This window comes from Oncorhynchus nerka, linkage group LG14, assembly GCF_034236695.1.
Source record: "Oncorhynchus nerka isolate Pitt River linkage group LG14, Oner_Uvic_2.0, whole genome shotgun sequence".
NCBI classification, from domain to species: domain Eukaryota; kingdom Metazoa; phylum Chordata; class Actinopteri; order Salmoniformes; family Salmonidae; genus Oncorhynchus; species Oncorhynchus nerka.
This window is the reverse complement of record NC_088409.1, coordinates 4,667,373-4,682,854: the sequence shown is the minus strand read 5'-3', so window position 1 is coordinate 4,682,854 and position 15,482 is coordinate 4,667,373. Positions and strand designations below refer to the sequence as shown.

The 15,482-nt window shown below is 38.9% G+C and overlaps 1 pseudogene; it reads right to left on the bottom strand.

Annotated features, from left to right (window-relative positions):
- Nucleotides 1–1,700: 1,700 nt before the first annotated feature.
- LOC115116360 (iroquois-class homeodomain protein irx-4-like) lies at nucleotides 1,701–11,037 on the bottom strand (annotated as a pseudogene).
- Between the last annotated feature and the right edge of the window lie 4,445 nt (nucleotides 11,038–15,482).

The following is a 15,482-nucleotide window of genomic DNA, read 5'->3' as shown; positions in this document are numbered from 1 at the left end:
CCTGCTGAAATAGAAAAGGGTAATCGGCCCTTTGGTGAAAAAGTTCAGTGGAATTGTCCTCAATGTTATTCTCTTACAAATATGAATTGATCTTTCAGTTTATCGGTGACCAATTGTAAAATATGTAGTCTATTTTTGTATGTTTATATTTGACACAAATCTCGAAAGCATCTTGCTTCCCGTGTGCTCATTGAAAGGAAGACATACCTGTTTTAGTCCCTAAAATAAAAGGAATAACATGCTTGTTAAATGTTCCCACCAAGTCATATTGCTGTCTCTTGTATTTCAGTTGCTATTGAATTGTAAATGTCTGTTATGTTTCGGTATAACCGGAAGGTTGCAAGTTCAAACACCCGAGCTGACAAGGTACAAATCTGTCGTTCTGCCCCTGAACAGGCAGTTAACCCACATTTCCTAGGCCGTCATTGAAAATAAGAATTTATTCTTAACTGACTTGCCTAGTAAAATAAAAGTAAAATAAAATGTCAAAAAATAACGTCAACTTCTCTGTCCTGCTACAATATCAATATTGTGCTGAAGTTAAAAGTGGTCCGGCAGAAGAAATAAAAACATCCAGACAGGGTAAATACTTTGTCCAGCCGGCAGCTCTGTTCTACTTGTTCCAGGGAAGATCTCAATCGTTTGGCTTCACATTAAAACGCTTCATCTCTCTCAGAGCAGCTTTCTCTCCGAGGAGCTCTCTTTCCCTCTCAGGCCCGCTGTCCCCCAGGAGCTCACACAGGCCATTACTGTCAAGTACCCTCCACTCTTTATTTTTGCCCTTTTATCTGGAACAACTAATTCAGGTTCCGTTGCCCTTTTCACTCCAAGACGTGTCTTCTGGTAAAGCCCTTCAGCAGGCGGCTGGAGAGCACTCAGAATTGAGGGGTTAGTGTCTGGATGAAAACTTGACTCCAGATGATCTCGGCTGTTGCCAATATTAGCGGCCACATGGAATAAGTGAGCCCTCTTCCAGCTGGATCAGAGATCAAAGATCAGGTTTAGATGTCTCCATCGTATTATCAGGAGGAGTGGAGATCGATAGTCTGACAGAGCTATGAAGGAATATATCCCAATTATAGGCTATTTATGGCGGAGTAATAAGCCACATCTCCCGCCAGCTGGTATTATTGTTGAAGGTTCTTTCTCTCATCCCCCTGTCACCGTGAGAGAGGAGACGTTGACTGACTCAAAAACTACATTTATGATTATAGATTTAACAGCTTTAAAAAAACATAACGTTTTATGTACTGTCAGTCATTATTGGCTTGAATTATGCGTGTTTGAAGAAATAGGTCCTTGTGAATAGACCTATAAAGCAACACTTGCCAGAACGATATGGTAAACATTGTATTTCTCTACTTCGGACGATCTCTTAACTGCGACAAAAGCAAATAAAAAGATAGGATAAGCGAAAGACAAGGCGATGAAGACGCAAAGATAATTTTGTTATCGCAAATTCTTAAACGTTATAGGCTATAATTTCAGCACATTGGACAGCGACCAGCATTGACGCAATCTGAACACGATCTCATGAGAAACCGACGTTTTATTTGTGAACAAACTTGAAACACACTCCTTCAATTTTAGGAGAACTGGTTATTTGTGACTTTTTTCTTTCATCAGTGATACTCACAAACCATCGATTAATGACGGCTGTTTTTTAAAGAATGTTTAATAGAAATGATTAACATCTGCATGCTATAAGAAAAAGAATAGTGTAAAAAAAACATATTTCTAATGTTAACTGTCAGTTATACATTTAGATACAGTAGATTTGTAGGCGGGCCTACGTGCTTTTTAACGAAATAGCAATACGCTCAAACGAATCCTGTTTGAAAGTTTCACCAGTGAAATGCCAATATGATGACATAAATATATCCTTGCAACAACAAAAAAGTAACCCCCACAGAATAATAAACTAAAGCAGGTTTGGTGTGTTAAGAGCAGAAGTGTTTGTTAACAGTTTTAGGGAAATTCATATTGTCCTTCGTGGAGTCTTGGTGCTGTAGAGACGGAAGTCCTTTGACGCTCCCAACAGAACGTTCCAGAGCATCGGTCTCTAGTATCGAACCCTTGGTGGTCGTGGTCCACGAGACCGTGGTGTTGGTCAGGGCCTGGTTCAAAGTACTGTGTCTGAACAACGGGTCATGGAAAACCCCATCCACCCAGTTTCTGAGAGTTGTAACGGGAGAGTCCTGCCGTCTGTCTAGAACCGTGATAGGGAGGAGGCGGCCGGAGAGGCGGGCAGGCCCGGCTGAGGCTGACACCTCAACATACAGGACGGGTACTCCGCCTGGTTCAGAGACGTGGCCGTCTGGGCCAACGACCAAATCCGTGGTTTGCCGTCCAGTATCTGTTGTTGGTAGCAAGCTTTCCCCTGCCGGCTGTCGCAGCCCTCTGGTGAGGTTTTACTGTGCTGCTGCTCCCGCCCAGGGACACAGGTATGCTGATCTTTAAAGATGTGTCCTTCAGATGGTCGTTCGAACAGTCAGTTGTCGTCATGTGAGTGTTCATGAGGTACTGGTGTTTGAGCTCGCACTCCGAGCTCTCTGATTCGATCATGTCGAAGTCATCCAGGTCACTCAGCGCGAGATCCTTATCTTTCTCTGGAAATTAACGGATATGAGACATCAGCGATAAGAGGGGAATCAAACTGTAATACAAAGTATCACTGTCAAATATCATTGAAGCATTCAGCATCACATCATTGAAACGAGTTTAGGCCTGGCAGATATGCCTATTCAAAAAAGATGAGGTAGATGTCCATGCAATTTCATAGCACTTTGCATTACAGCAGAATAAATGGGTCATAACATGGTAACATTGTGGTAACTAGATGTATGTGTATCTTGTGCATACAAGCTTTTCAGTTCACTTTTTAATGTATCTAAAAAACATCCTAAAGCAGCCCAAAGTGTTTTCATTTCCATTAGGCCATTAAGCCATTTCCATGATACATTTAGGGTCATACTTCCTCTGGTAAAGGTCTATTCCACTGTTAATGTGTTGCATAAAGGGCAGCAGGTAGCCTAGTGGACAAGTAACCGAAAGGTTGCTGGATCGAATCCCCGAGCTGACAAGGTAAACATCTGTCGTTCCGCCCCTGAACAAGGCAGTTAACCCACTGTTCCTAGGCCATCATTATAAATAAGAATTTGTTCTTAACTGACTTGCCTAGTTAAAAATAAAATGAAGAACCAGGACTATTCACCTGTTAGTGTTTTACATAAAGAACCAGGACTAGAACACTGTTAATTTGTTACATAAAGAATCATCACTAGAACACTGTTAATTTGTTACATGAAGAACCAGGACTAGAACACTGTTAATTTGTTGTATAAAGAACCAGGACTGACCATCATCGTTGTTCTCACTGTTGATGTTCTCCTCCTGAGACGCCTCATCATCCTCATCATATCTCTTCTCATCAGAACACTTGTTCCTCGGAGGCCACGTCATCTTGTTCTCCTTCTTCAACCTCCTCCTGGCGTTGGCGAACCAGGTGGACACCTGCGTCAGGGTCATTTTAGTAATGATGGCCAACATGATCTTCTCTCCCTTGGTGGGGTAGGGGTTCTTCCTGTGCTCCTGTAGCCAGGCCTTCAGTGTGCTGGTTGTCTCCCGGGTGGCGTTCTTCCTCCTGGTCCCCCCATCCATACAGCCATATCTAGTAGTGAAGATGAGTTACAACAATGTTTCTATGTAACAGTAGGCCTATATATCTATATATAGGGTCCTGTAGCAGAAGAGAGGCAAGATAACAACTCCTTGTGTCCTGTCCATTAGAAATGCATAGTGTTGATTCATCTAGCAGTACACTGCAGCCCAACATACCCCCGGGGAGCTTTTACAAAATAATAATGTCCCTATATGAGTGTGCTCAAGCCCTGTTAGGTGAGTAAACACAGGGCACTCATAGGCTAGCTGTCTCTCCATCCAGACGACGGACAGTTAGGTGAGTAAACACAGGGCACCCATAGGCTAGCTGTCTCTCCATCCTGAAGACTGACTGCTAGGTGAATAAACACAGAGCACCGCTAAGCTAGCTGTCTCGCCATCCAGAAGACTGACTGTTAGGTGAGTAAACACAGGGCACCCATAGGCTAGCTGTCTTTCCATCCAGAAGACTGACTGCTAGGTGAATAGACACAGAGCACCGCTAAGCTAGCTGTCTCTCCATCCAGAAGACTGACTGCTAGGTGAGTAAACACAGGGCACCGCTAAGCTAGCTGTCTCTCCATCCAGAAGAGTGGGGCAAACAGACTGGAGAATTGTCTGATTGAGTGTAATGATGCAGCCCCAGGTGAAAGGGCCTAAAGCATTAGTGTAATATTCAGCACTTTGGGTCCTCCTGGAGGCTAAGCCCAGGGATATAACTATGTCCGACTTCTCTAGTGGAGTTCATGTAAGCCTATTATACACTTCAATAAGAACAGTTTCAAGTTTGGCAACTCATCAACTAATCCTATGAATTTGATCAGGCATGATATTCCCAGACCATTTGGAAGCCAGTACTCTAACAGACAGGGGGTTTTCTAATAGTTGTTAACTTAGAGGTAAGGTGACTTATGTCAGTGAGCACACATATGAAGGATTGGGAAATGGGCTACCATTTGACAGAACATAATTATGTGTGTAATGTTGCTAACTCATACTGGTACTGAGCAGGATTACACACATAGTACATGACTAGGTGTCCATTAACATTATTATTATAGTAACCATACCTGGCATACTGGTACTGAGCAGGATTACACACATAGTACATGACTAGGTGTCCATTAACATTATTATTATAGTAACCATACCTGGCATACTGGTACTGAGCAGGATTACACACATAGTACATGACTAGGTGTCCATTAACATTATTATTATAGTAACCATACCTGGCATACTGGTACTGAGCAGGATTACACACATAGTACATGACTAGGTGTCCATTAACATTATTATTATAGTAACCATACCTGGCATACTGGTACTGAGCAGGATTACACACATAGTACATGACTAGGTGTCCATTAACATTATTATTATAGTAACCATACCTGGCATACTGGTACTGAGCAGGATTACACACATAGTACATGACTAGGTGTCCATTAACATTATTATTATAGTAACCATACCTGGCATACTGGTACTGAGCAGGATTACACACATAGTACATGACTAGGTGTCCATTAACATTATTATTATAGTAACCATACCTGGCATACTGGTACTGAGCAGGATTACACACATAGTACATGACTAGGTGTCCATTAACATTATTATTATAGTAACCATACCTGGCATACTGGTACTGAGCAGGATTACACACATAGTACATGACTAGGTGTCCATTAACATTATTATTATAGTAACCATACCTGGCATACTGGTACTGAGCAGGATTACACACATAGTACATGACTAGGTGTCCATTAACATTATTATTATAGTAACCATACCTGGCATACTGGTACTGAGCAGGATTACACACATAGTACATGACTAGGTGTCCATTAACATTATTATTTAGTTACCTGGCATACTGGTACTGAGCAGGATTCACACATTACATGACTAGGTGTCCATTAACATTATTATTATAGTAATACCTAATACTGGTACTGAGAGGATTATTATCATTAGGTTATTAACATTATTATTATAGTAACCATACCTGGCATACTGGTACTGAGCAGGATTACACATAGTACATGACTAGGTGTCCATTAACATTATTATTATAGTAAATACCTGGCATATTATAATGATTATTATAGTAATGACTATCATTATAATGATTATTATAGTAACCATACCTCATCATGGTATGAGCATGATTATTATAGTGAATCTCAGGTGTCATTATAATTATTATTATAGTGAACCATACATTATTATTATGATTATTATGGTGAATCTCATCATTAGTATGATTATTATGGTGTCATCATTATAATGATTATTATAGTAAATCTCATCATTATAATGATTATTATGGTGAATCTCATCATTAACATGATTATTATGGTGAATCTCATCATTATTGTTTGTTTTATTATTGAATCTCATCATTATTTGATGATTATTATGGTGAATCTCATCATTATAATGATTATTATGGTGAATCTCATCATTATTATGATTATTATGGTGAATCTCATCATTATAATGATTATTATGGTGAATCTCATCATTATTATGATTATTATGGTGAATCTCATCATTATAATGATTATTATGGTGAATCTCATCATTATAATGATTATTATGGTGAATCTCATCATTATAATGATTATTATGGTGAATCTCATCATTATTATGATTATTATGGTGAATCTCATCATTATAATGATTATTATGGTGAATCTCATCATTATGATGATTATTATGGTGAATCTCATCATTATTATGATTATTATGGTGAATCTCATCATTATTATGATTATTATGAATATTATTATGTTAACCATAGCTGTCATATTAGTACTGTGCCAGAGTAAGGTCATATAGGTAGTACACAATTCTTATTATTATTATAGTAACCCTACCTGTCGTACTGATAATGTCCCAGAGTAAGGTCATATAGGTAGTACACAATTCTTATTATTACTATAGTAACCCTACCTGTCGTACTGATAATGTCCCAGAGTAAGGTCATATAGGTAGTACATTATTATTATTACTATAGTAACCCTACCTGTCGTACTGATAATGTCCCAGAGTAAGGTCATATAGGTAGTACACAATTCTTATTATTATAGTAACCCTACCTGTCGTATTGATAATGTCCCAGAGTAAGGTCATATAGGTAGTACACAATTCTTATTATTATAGTAACCCTACCTGTTGTATTGATAATGTCCCAGAGTAAGGTCATATAGGTAGTACACAATTCTTATTATTATAGTAACCCTACCTGTCGTACTGATAATGTCCCAGAGTGGGGTCAATGGGGTAGTACATTATTATTATTATAGTAACCCTACCCGTCGTACTGATAATGTCCCAGAGTGGGGTCAATGGGGTAGTACATTATTATTATTATAGTAACCCTACCTGTCGTACTGATAATGTCCCAGAGTGGGGTCAATGGGGTAGTACATTATTATTATTATAGTAACCCTACCTGTCGTATTGATAATGTCCCAGAGTGGGGTCAATGGGGTAGTACATTATTATTATTATAGTAACCCTACCTGTCGTATTGATAATGTCCCAGAGTGGGGTCAATGGGGTAGTACATTATTATTATTATAGTAACCCTACCTGTCGTACTGATAATGTCCCAGAGTGGGGTCAATGGGGTAGTACATTATTATTATTATAGTAACCCTACCTGTCGTACTGATAATGTCCCAGAGTGGGGTCAATGGGGTAGTACATTATTATTATTATAGTAACCCTACCTGTCGTACTGATAATGTCCCAGAGTGGGGTCAATGGGGTAGTACATTATTATTATTATAGTAACCCTACCTGTCGTACTGATAATGTCCCAGAGTGGGGTCAATGGGGTAGTACATTATTATTATTATTATTATTATTATAGTAACCCTACCTGTCGTACTGATAATGTCCCAGAGTAGGGTCAATGGGGTAGTACGCTGTAGCCTGGGTTATCCCTGCATGCGCGGGCGCTGTTGCATCTTTGGTATCGAATGTCCCCTGCAACAAGACAGACTGTCAGTCAGGAAAATGTGACACTATTGACATTAATGGACTGTTATACTTAAATATATAATAACATGTATACTGTTTCTTATTAACATGTATACTGTTTCTTAATAACATGTATACTGTTTCTTAATAACATGTATAATGTTTCTTAATAACATGTATACTGTTTGTTATTAACATGTATACTGTTACTTATTAACATGTATACTGTTTCTTATTAACATGTATAATGTTTCTTAATAACATGTATACTGTTTCTTAATAACATGTATACTGCTTCTTAATAACATGTATACTGTTTCTTATTAACATGTATACTGTTTCTTAATAACATGTATACTGTTTCTTAATAACATGTATACTGTTTCTTAATAACATGTATACTGTTTCTTAATAACATGTATACTGTTTCTTAATAACATGTATACTGTTTCTTAATAACATGTATACTGTTTATTATTAACAGGTATACTGATTCTTAATTATTTCTGTGTTTTAATAATTTCACTCATAAAATCTAGTGTTCCCATTTCAATACACACACACACACACACACACACACACACACACACACACACACACACACACACACACACACACACACACACACACACACACACACACAATAACAGTAACTAAACATGTTGTTCAATAGAAATGTCCAGTTATATCTGTGTTATTGTAGGCATTCTAACTAATGAATACAGGGAAACAATGACAGAGACATAATCAACACACTGTAGTATAAGTTGTAGTTAAAGAATTAAAGAAATCCATTCTTAACATAGGTGGCATGTTGCAGGTTACAGTACATATTTTCACCTGACACTATCACTTGCCAAACTCAACTGTTTCATTAAAAGTTGCACTTGGCTATTCAGTCATAGCCTGCAGTTGTTTCACTGTGAAGACAGGTTTTGTGCATCAAGAACAGTCAGACCTTGTGTGTAAAGCGGCGTCCTGTGACTTTAGACTGTAGTCTATACAGATACATCTCTGTGACTAGGCTATAGGCTATATAGATACAGCTCTGTGACTATAGGCTATATAGATACAGCTCTGTGACTATAGGCTATATAGATACAGCTCTGTGACTATAGGCTATATAGATACAGCTCTATGACTATATGCTATATAGATACAGCTCTGTGACTAGACTATAGGCTATGTAGATACAGCTCTATGACTATATGTTATATAGATACAGCTCTGTGACTAGACTAAAGGCTATATAGATACAGCTCTGTGACTGTAGGCTATATAGATACAGCTCTGTGACTGTAGGCTATATAGATACAGCTCTGTGACTGTAGGCTATATAGATACAGCTCTGTGACTAGGCTATAGGCTATATAGATACAGCTCTGTGACTATAGGCTATATAGATACAGCTCTATGACTAGGCTAAAGGCTATATAGATACAGCTCTGTGACTAGGCTATAGGCTATATAGATACAGCTCTGTGACTATAGGATATATAGATACAGCTCTGTGACTATAGGCTATATAGATACAGCTCTGTGACTAGACTATAGGCTATATAGATACAGCTCTGTGACTAGACTATAGGTTATATAGATACAGCTCTATGACTAGGCTATAGGCTATATAGATACAGCTCTGTGACTATAGGCTATATAGATACAGCTCAGTGACTATGGGCTATAAAGATATAGCTCTGTGACTAGACTATAGGCTATATAGATACAGCTCTGTGACTATAGGCTATATAGATACAGCTCTGTGACTATAGGCTATATAGATACAGCTCTATGACTAGGCTATAGGCTATATAGATACAGCTCTGTGACTATAGGCTATATAGATACAGCTCTATGACTAGGCTATAGGCTATATAGATACAGCTCTGTGACTAGGCTATAGGCTATATAGATACAGCTCTATGACTATATGCTATATAGATACAGCTCTGTGACTAGACTATAGGCTATATAGATACAGCTCTGTGACTGTAGTCTATATAGATACAGCTCTGTGACTAGACTAAAGGCTATATAGATACAGCTCTGTGACTGTAGGCTATATAGATACAGCTCTGTGACTGTAGGCTATATAGATACAGCTCTGTGACTATAGGCTATATAGATACAGCTCTGTGACTAGACTATAGGCTATATAGATACAGCTCTGTGACTGTAGTCTATATAGATACAGCTGTGACTAGGCTATAGGCTATATAGATACAGCTCTGTGACTGTAGGCTATATAGATACAGCTCTGTGACTAGGCTATAGGCTATATAGATACAGCTCTATGACTATAGGCTATAAAGATACAGCTCTGTGACTGTAGGCTATATAGATACAGCTCTGTGACTGTAGGCTATGTAGATACAGCTCTGTGACTAGGCTATAGGCTATATAGATACAGCTCTGTGACTATAGGATATATAGATACAGCTCTGTGACTATAGGCTACATGCTATAGATACAGCGTCACTGCCATGGAGAGATGAGTAGAATTATTATGATATCATACTATATTATAGTAACCATACCAGCGAGTAGAAAGCAGACGCGTCGGTTCCATAAGTAACATAATTTCCATAGCCTTGACTCCCGGTGTACGGGTTCCCATACACCCCAGAGCAGCTGCGGAGCTCAGCTCGTGTCTGGCGGTGGCCAACAACCGGCTCTCGTACACTGGGCAGTAGACCGGCGTCTGGGCGGAGGCTGTCACCCTGGAGTCAGCGATGCTTCTGCCGCTAGACTCGCAGCAAGTTGTCAACGAGTTGGTTGTCATGAGGAACTGAAATGCAAGAACATAACAACTTATTTACACCGTACAGTGGGCAATTAAACCAATAGAATACAGTGAATTATTGGTATTGATGCTTAGGCTAATTGCAAAACAACCCTTATAATTAAAATATGTCAAATGTTTCCAGATTCCCCATATGCGTTTTCCCAAAAGACATGTTCTGGATGATTGCCAAAAGACACCAGTTGGGTTATCTATCCAGCCCCGACACAACAGCACCGCATGTCCACAAAACAGGTCGGCATGTGGGATATCAGATGAAAAACACACGTTCCGAGGCTATTAACTAGTAGAAATCAGTTGACGATAGGTCGGACTGCGCCTGGTTCTGGTTACCCTCCTTACCTTTACCGTTCAAAGAGCAGGTATCATGAGCCATTTACGGTAACATAATACAATTCCGATACAGTGTATTAATATACAATGCTGTCTCCTTTCTTGTTGAAAGTGAATCACATGATCAACATTTAATCAATATAAGAATCAATAGTGATGAAATCTGAGCGAATATTCAGTTGATAAGCGAGAAGGTAACTTACTTGTGGTGCAGACGAGTATCCGAATTGTGGATATGACATTGTAGAGAGGTCCCAATATCCGGAGATAAAGCGAGCCTGCAGGTCTCCTCGCTATAGTAACGTAGCCTTGCACTGTTTCAATGTACCAATTGATTGGTAAGCACAGGCAGTAGACTGGAGGCTTATAGGGCGAGCCACACTACCATGTTTAATTTGCTAAAATGCCCCCAAAACGCCTCTCCAAAATGTGCCCTCTCTTTTCCACGTGTCTTTTTAACTCGTATAATGTGCAAATGAATTTAGACAATGAAATATATTTGTCCAGACTGATGACTTTGATGTCAGAAATACATATTTTGCTTTATAAAAACCACTAGTATAAAACACCTCAGCCCTGATGCAGGTTGTTTTAAACACCAGTGCCTCTGACGTCAGAAGAAACCCACTCAGTGTCTAGACTGTAACTTCAATATGCATTTCTGGGGATAAACATCGGACAAGTAATAGGGAGCGGGACAAAGACTTTGAGACTTTTAACCGGATTGAAATTCAATGAATCAATGAACCCATGGTTTTAATATACCATTCCTTATCTCGATGTAGATCTCATAGGTGCAGTTAAACATGTGAATCAGGAGGAAGGTGTTTGATTGTAATTATAATTCCTCCCGTTAGTCATTATAGAGTCCATTAATGAACATATACACACGGAGACTATTTCAATGTGGTTCACAAAACAAACGCGGGAGATTTGTAGTATTTTACCAGCTTTGCCAATAATACACATTTACTGGACATTAAAGTGTTATCCGATCTCATCATGGCCCCATCTTCACTTGGTTCCCTTGAGATTTGGTCATTATTAACACAAATTAACATTGATTTCGATAAATGCCACTGCAATTAAGTTTAACTTCATCTTCATAAAACGTTTAAATCTCTGAAGAAAACAATTATTTTGTATCACATTCTGAATTTCCCTCTCGTGTTATTCTCCTCTTGGCAAAATGACAGAGTCGGAGTTTGCTCTCCGTTAATTTCCCAGCCTAAAGCTGGAAGTCATTCCTCCAATAACTTTAATGTGTGGAGTGTCAGAGGGCTGGGGGTGTGATGTGGGTCTGGGTCTACTTTAAGGACGGGCTGGGTCTGCTCTGGGGCCGGGGTGGGGCTGGGTCTCAGCTGGGTAGGGCAGCGGGCAGAGACGGGTTCCACGGTGTGCTGACTTGCTTAGAGAAGCCTGGGTTCAGACATGTGAATAGCCCGGGGGTCACACTCAAATTAATGATGATGTTCTCCTCTGTTCCCAGCTGGAACGCCAAGCCCTGGGTGACAGCTCGAGGAGGGTGATGGATGGCTACCTCGAGACCCGCCAACACAATATCATAGGCTACCCACAGCATAATTACCGCACATCTACAGATGAAAGAACCTGTGCTCAAATTAAGTTAAGACTGTATGAGGCAAGTTTCTTGTAGAGTTTATAAACAGAGTGTTCTGTCGATCAATTGAATTAGTGTGACACCTCAGACCAAAACAGTCACATTTAACATTTACCGGGAACATGAGCGCCAGGTCAGAGGACGAGACCGACCTGACAGGACTTTTCATTTGCATTAAACTGTAAATGACACCAGAAGCCACACTTAATTATTCAAACTTAATTATTCAAACTTAAATTATTCAAACATAATTATTCAAACTTTTTTGGGGCGTTTAATAAAAAAACAAAGTCAATTGTTCAAATTCATTGCAAAATATATTTTAATCTCAACGAAATCAATTGGATAAACAAGCCAAGGCTAAATACATTTTAAACAAAATATTGGGCTGTAGGTCGTTGTGGTTTTGGGGCAAATTTTACATCTCTTGGTTTAGACAAGATGTTTCCTTTGATTTGAGAAACTGGTGCTATTTGGACACACGCGCACACACACACATGGGGGTTCTTTCAAATTCATCTACATTTGCCCTCATTGATAGTTTTGTTTTCCATTTTTTTATTACGAATAATGACATCTAAAACTGACCTCATGTTTTTGATTTCATAACACATAATGTTTGCTTGGTTATTACAGTAAAATCTATTTAACCACTTTAGACCATCTAAAACTTGGGCTTTGCTGTACTCATGTGTTCCACAATGGAAAGACAGGGACGCTTGGTTATTTACAGTAAAATCTATGTGTTTAACCACTATTTTAGACCATCTAAAACTTGGGCTTTGCTGTACTCATGTGTTCCACAATGGAAAAGACAGGGACGCTTGATGAACGTGTGCAGTAAACTGTATTGTCCAGACGGCCTCTCCGTATCCATTTTCATTAGCCTGCTTGTGTTATCACGTCCCTATGAAATATTTAGATTACCCAGTGTATGCTTTTAGATAGAAATGAAGGCTGCTCGGAGGTTCATTCTGGTTTAGCGTTTCAAAAAGAGAGCGCTCTTCTGTGACAGACGGCGTCCATTTAATGTAGAGCGGTATATGATTGTTATGAAGTGTACTTTAATGTACAACAATATGGCAACAGGCCTACTGGATGTACTGTATGGGAGGTTGGTTGGCAGAAGTTCATTGGAGTTTAAATGTAAATGATAATAGATCATTATCTACCAGTCTTATCATAAAGTGAATAATGGCTTTAATCTTACTATATAGATGAAGACAAATGCACGTATCTTATTTAGACAGCATCATCACTCATGACTCGTATTAATCACCTGAACTGCACACTGGAATGAATGGATGAGCTTTTATACAGTTTGTCTGTTTTACTCTGAAATAAAACCATGCTTGTAACAAAACACGTCAGAATATTTATCTGTATGTTTGCGATGTTTCTGAGGGGGGAAAACGTTGATTTTTGTCAACTTTGACTCAATGCTCTTATAAAGGTATGCATTTGAGTGGATAGGTCTGTATATCCCGAGAGAGTGGACCTATCGTTGCGCTACTGTAATAATTGTTGAGTCTTGTTAAATGCATCGTTAACTTGAGTTTCCAGTTTCTATAACATTCAATTCATTAACCTGTCACTCCATAATTTCTCTGGTTGATTAATGACGCAGCCAGAACACTGGGAGAGCAGCGCAGTGCAGGATAACCCCGCATCAACATCACTTCCCACTACTGAGACTGACTGTGAAACAATTTACAAAATGTTCATCTCGCCATGACCGTCTCTGAATCATGGAATTATTATACATATTGAAAAAAATATACCAAGATGCTCCTTTTATGAGGATAGATTTACAATTTACAGTAACATTCGTATATTCGTCGGACCAATAAAGGTTAAACATTTAATTGGATCTCAATATGGCAATTAATCCAGACAGGCCACCGGTGGTACAAGTCAGTATTCGTTAGCCGTCCATTGTTTTGAAGACATCGGGAGATGACGTGGAAAACCGGTAACTTGGGGCAACAGTTAGTGCTATTACTCTTAAAATGTGTTTGTGGGCGAAATGGCGGATGTGTGTCAGCAGCTGCTTCTGGTTCCAGCTGAAGGTCGCCTGTTCGAATCCAGCGATAGAACGTTAGGCTTCAAATAAAAATATTAACATGATCTCAAACCTTAACCCTTACTTTAACCATTGAGTTAATGCCTAACCGTAAGAATTCGGAGTTAATGCCTAAACGTATCATTGGAATGACACAGAGAAGTAACCAAACACTTCGCAATTTGATGTTTAGAACAACTTCGACATTTTATTAACATTCTGAAGTGAGACTGAGAGCTTGTTGAACGAATCATACATTGAAATGCAATACATGTATTCAACACTTAATCATAAAGTCTTTCACTTGTATTGGTCTTGTACATTCACACACGTTTGAACAAGGGTCTGTTATGACTGCTTTGTGTAGAAACAACTGTAGGACTCAGTCTCAAATTAATACGAATTTTTGTGTCTAATTTCACAGCAGTCCTATTGAGTTTGGAGCTGTGCTGCCTGAAGTAGCTATAGGTGTTGAGGGACATCATACACATTCATTTAGTCAGTTTCAGTGGCTTGAGACCTAACCCTACTGTAAAGCTAAATGACAATTCTGAGACCTAAGCCTAATGTAAAGCTAAATGACTATTCTGAGACCTAAGCCTAATGTAAAGCTAAATGACAATTCTGAGACCTAAGCCTAATGTAAAGCTAAATGACTATTCTGAGACTTAAGCCTAATGTAAAGCTAAATGACTATTCTGAGACCTAAGCCTAATGTAAAGCTAAATGACTATTCTGAGACCTAACCCTACTGTAAAGCTAAATGACTATTCTGAGACCTAAGCCTAATGTAAAGCTAAATGACTATTCTGAGACCTAACCCTACTGTAAAGCTAAATTGACTATTCTGAGACCTAAGCCTAATGCCTAAAATGACTATTCTGAGACCTAAAGCTGTAGCTAAATGACTATTCTGAGACCTAACCCTAGCTAAATGTAAAGCTAAATGACTATTCTGAGACCTAAGCCTAATGTAAAGCTAAATGACTATTCTGAGACCTAAC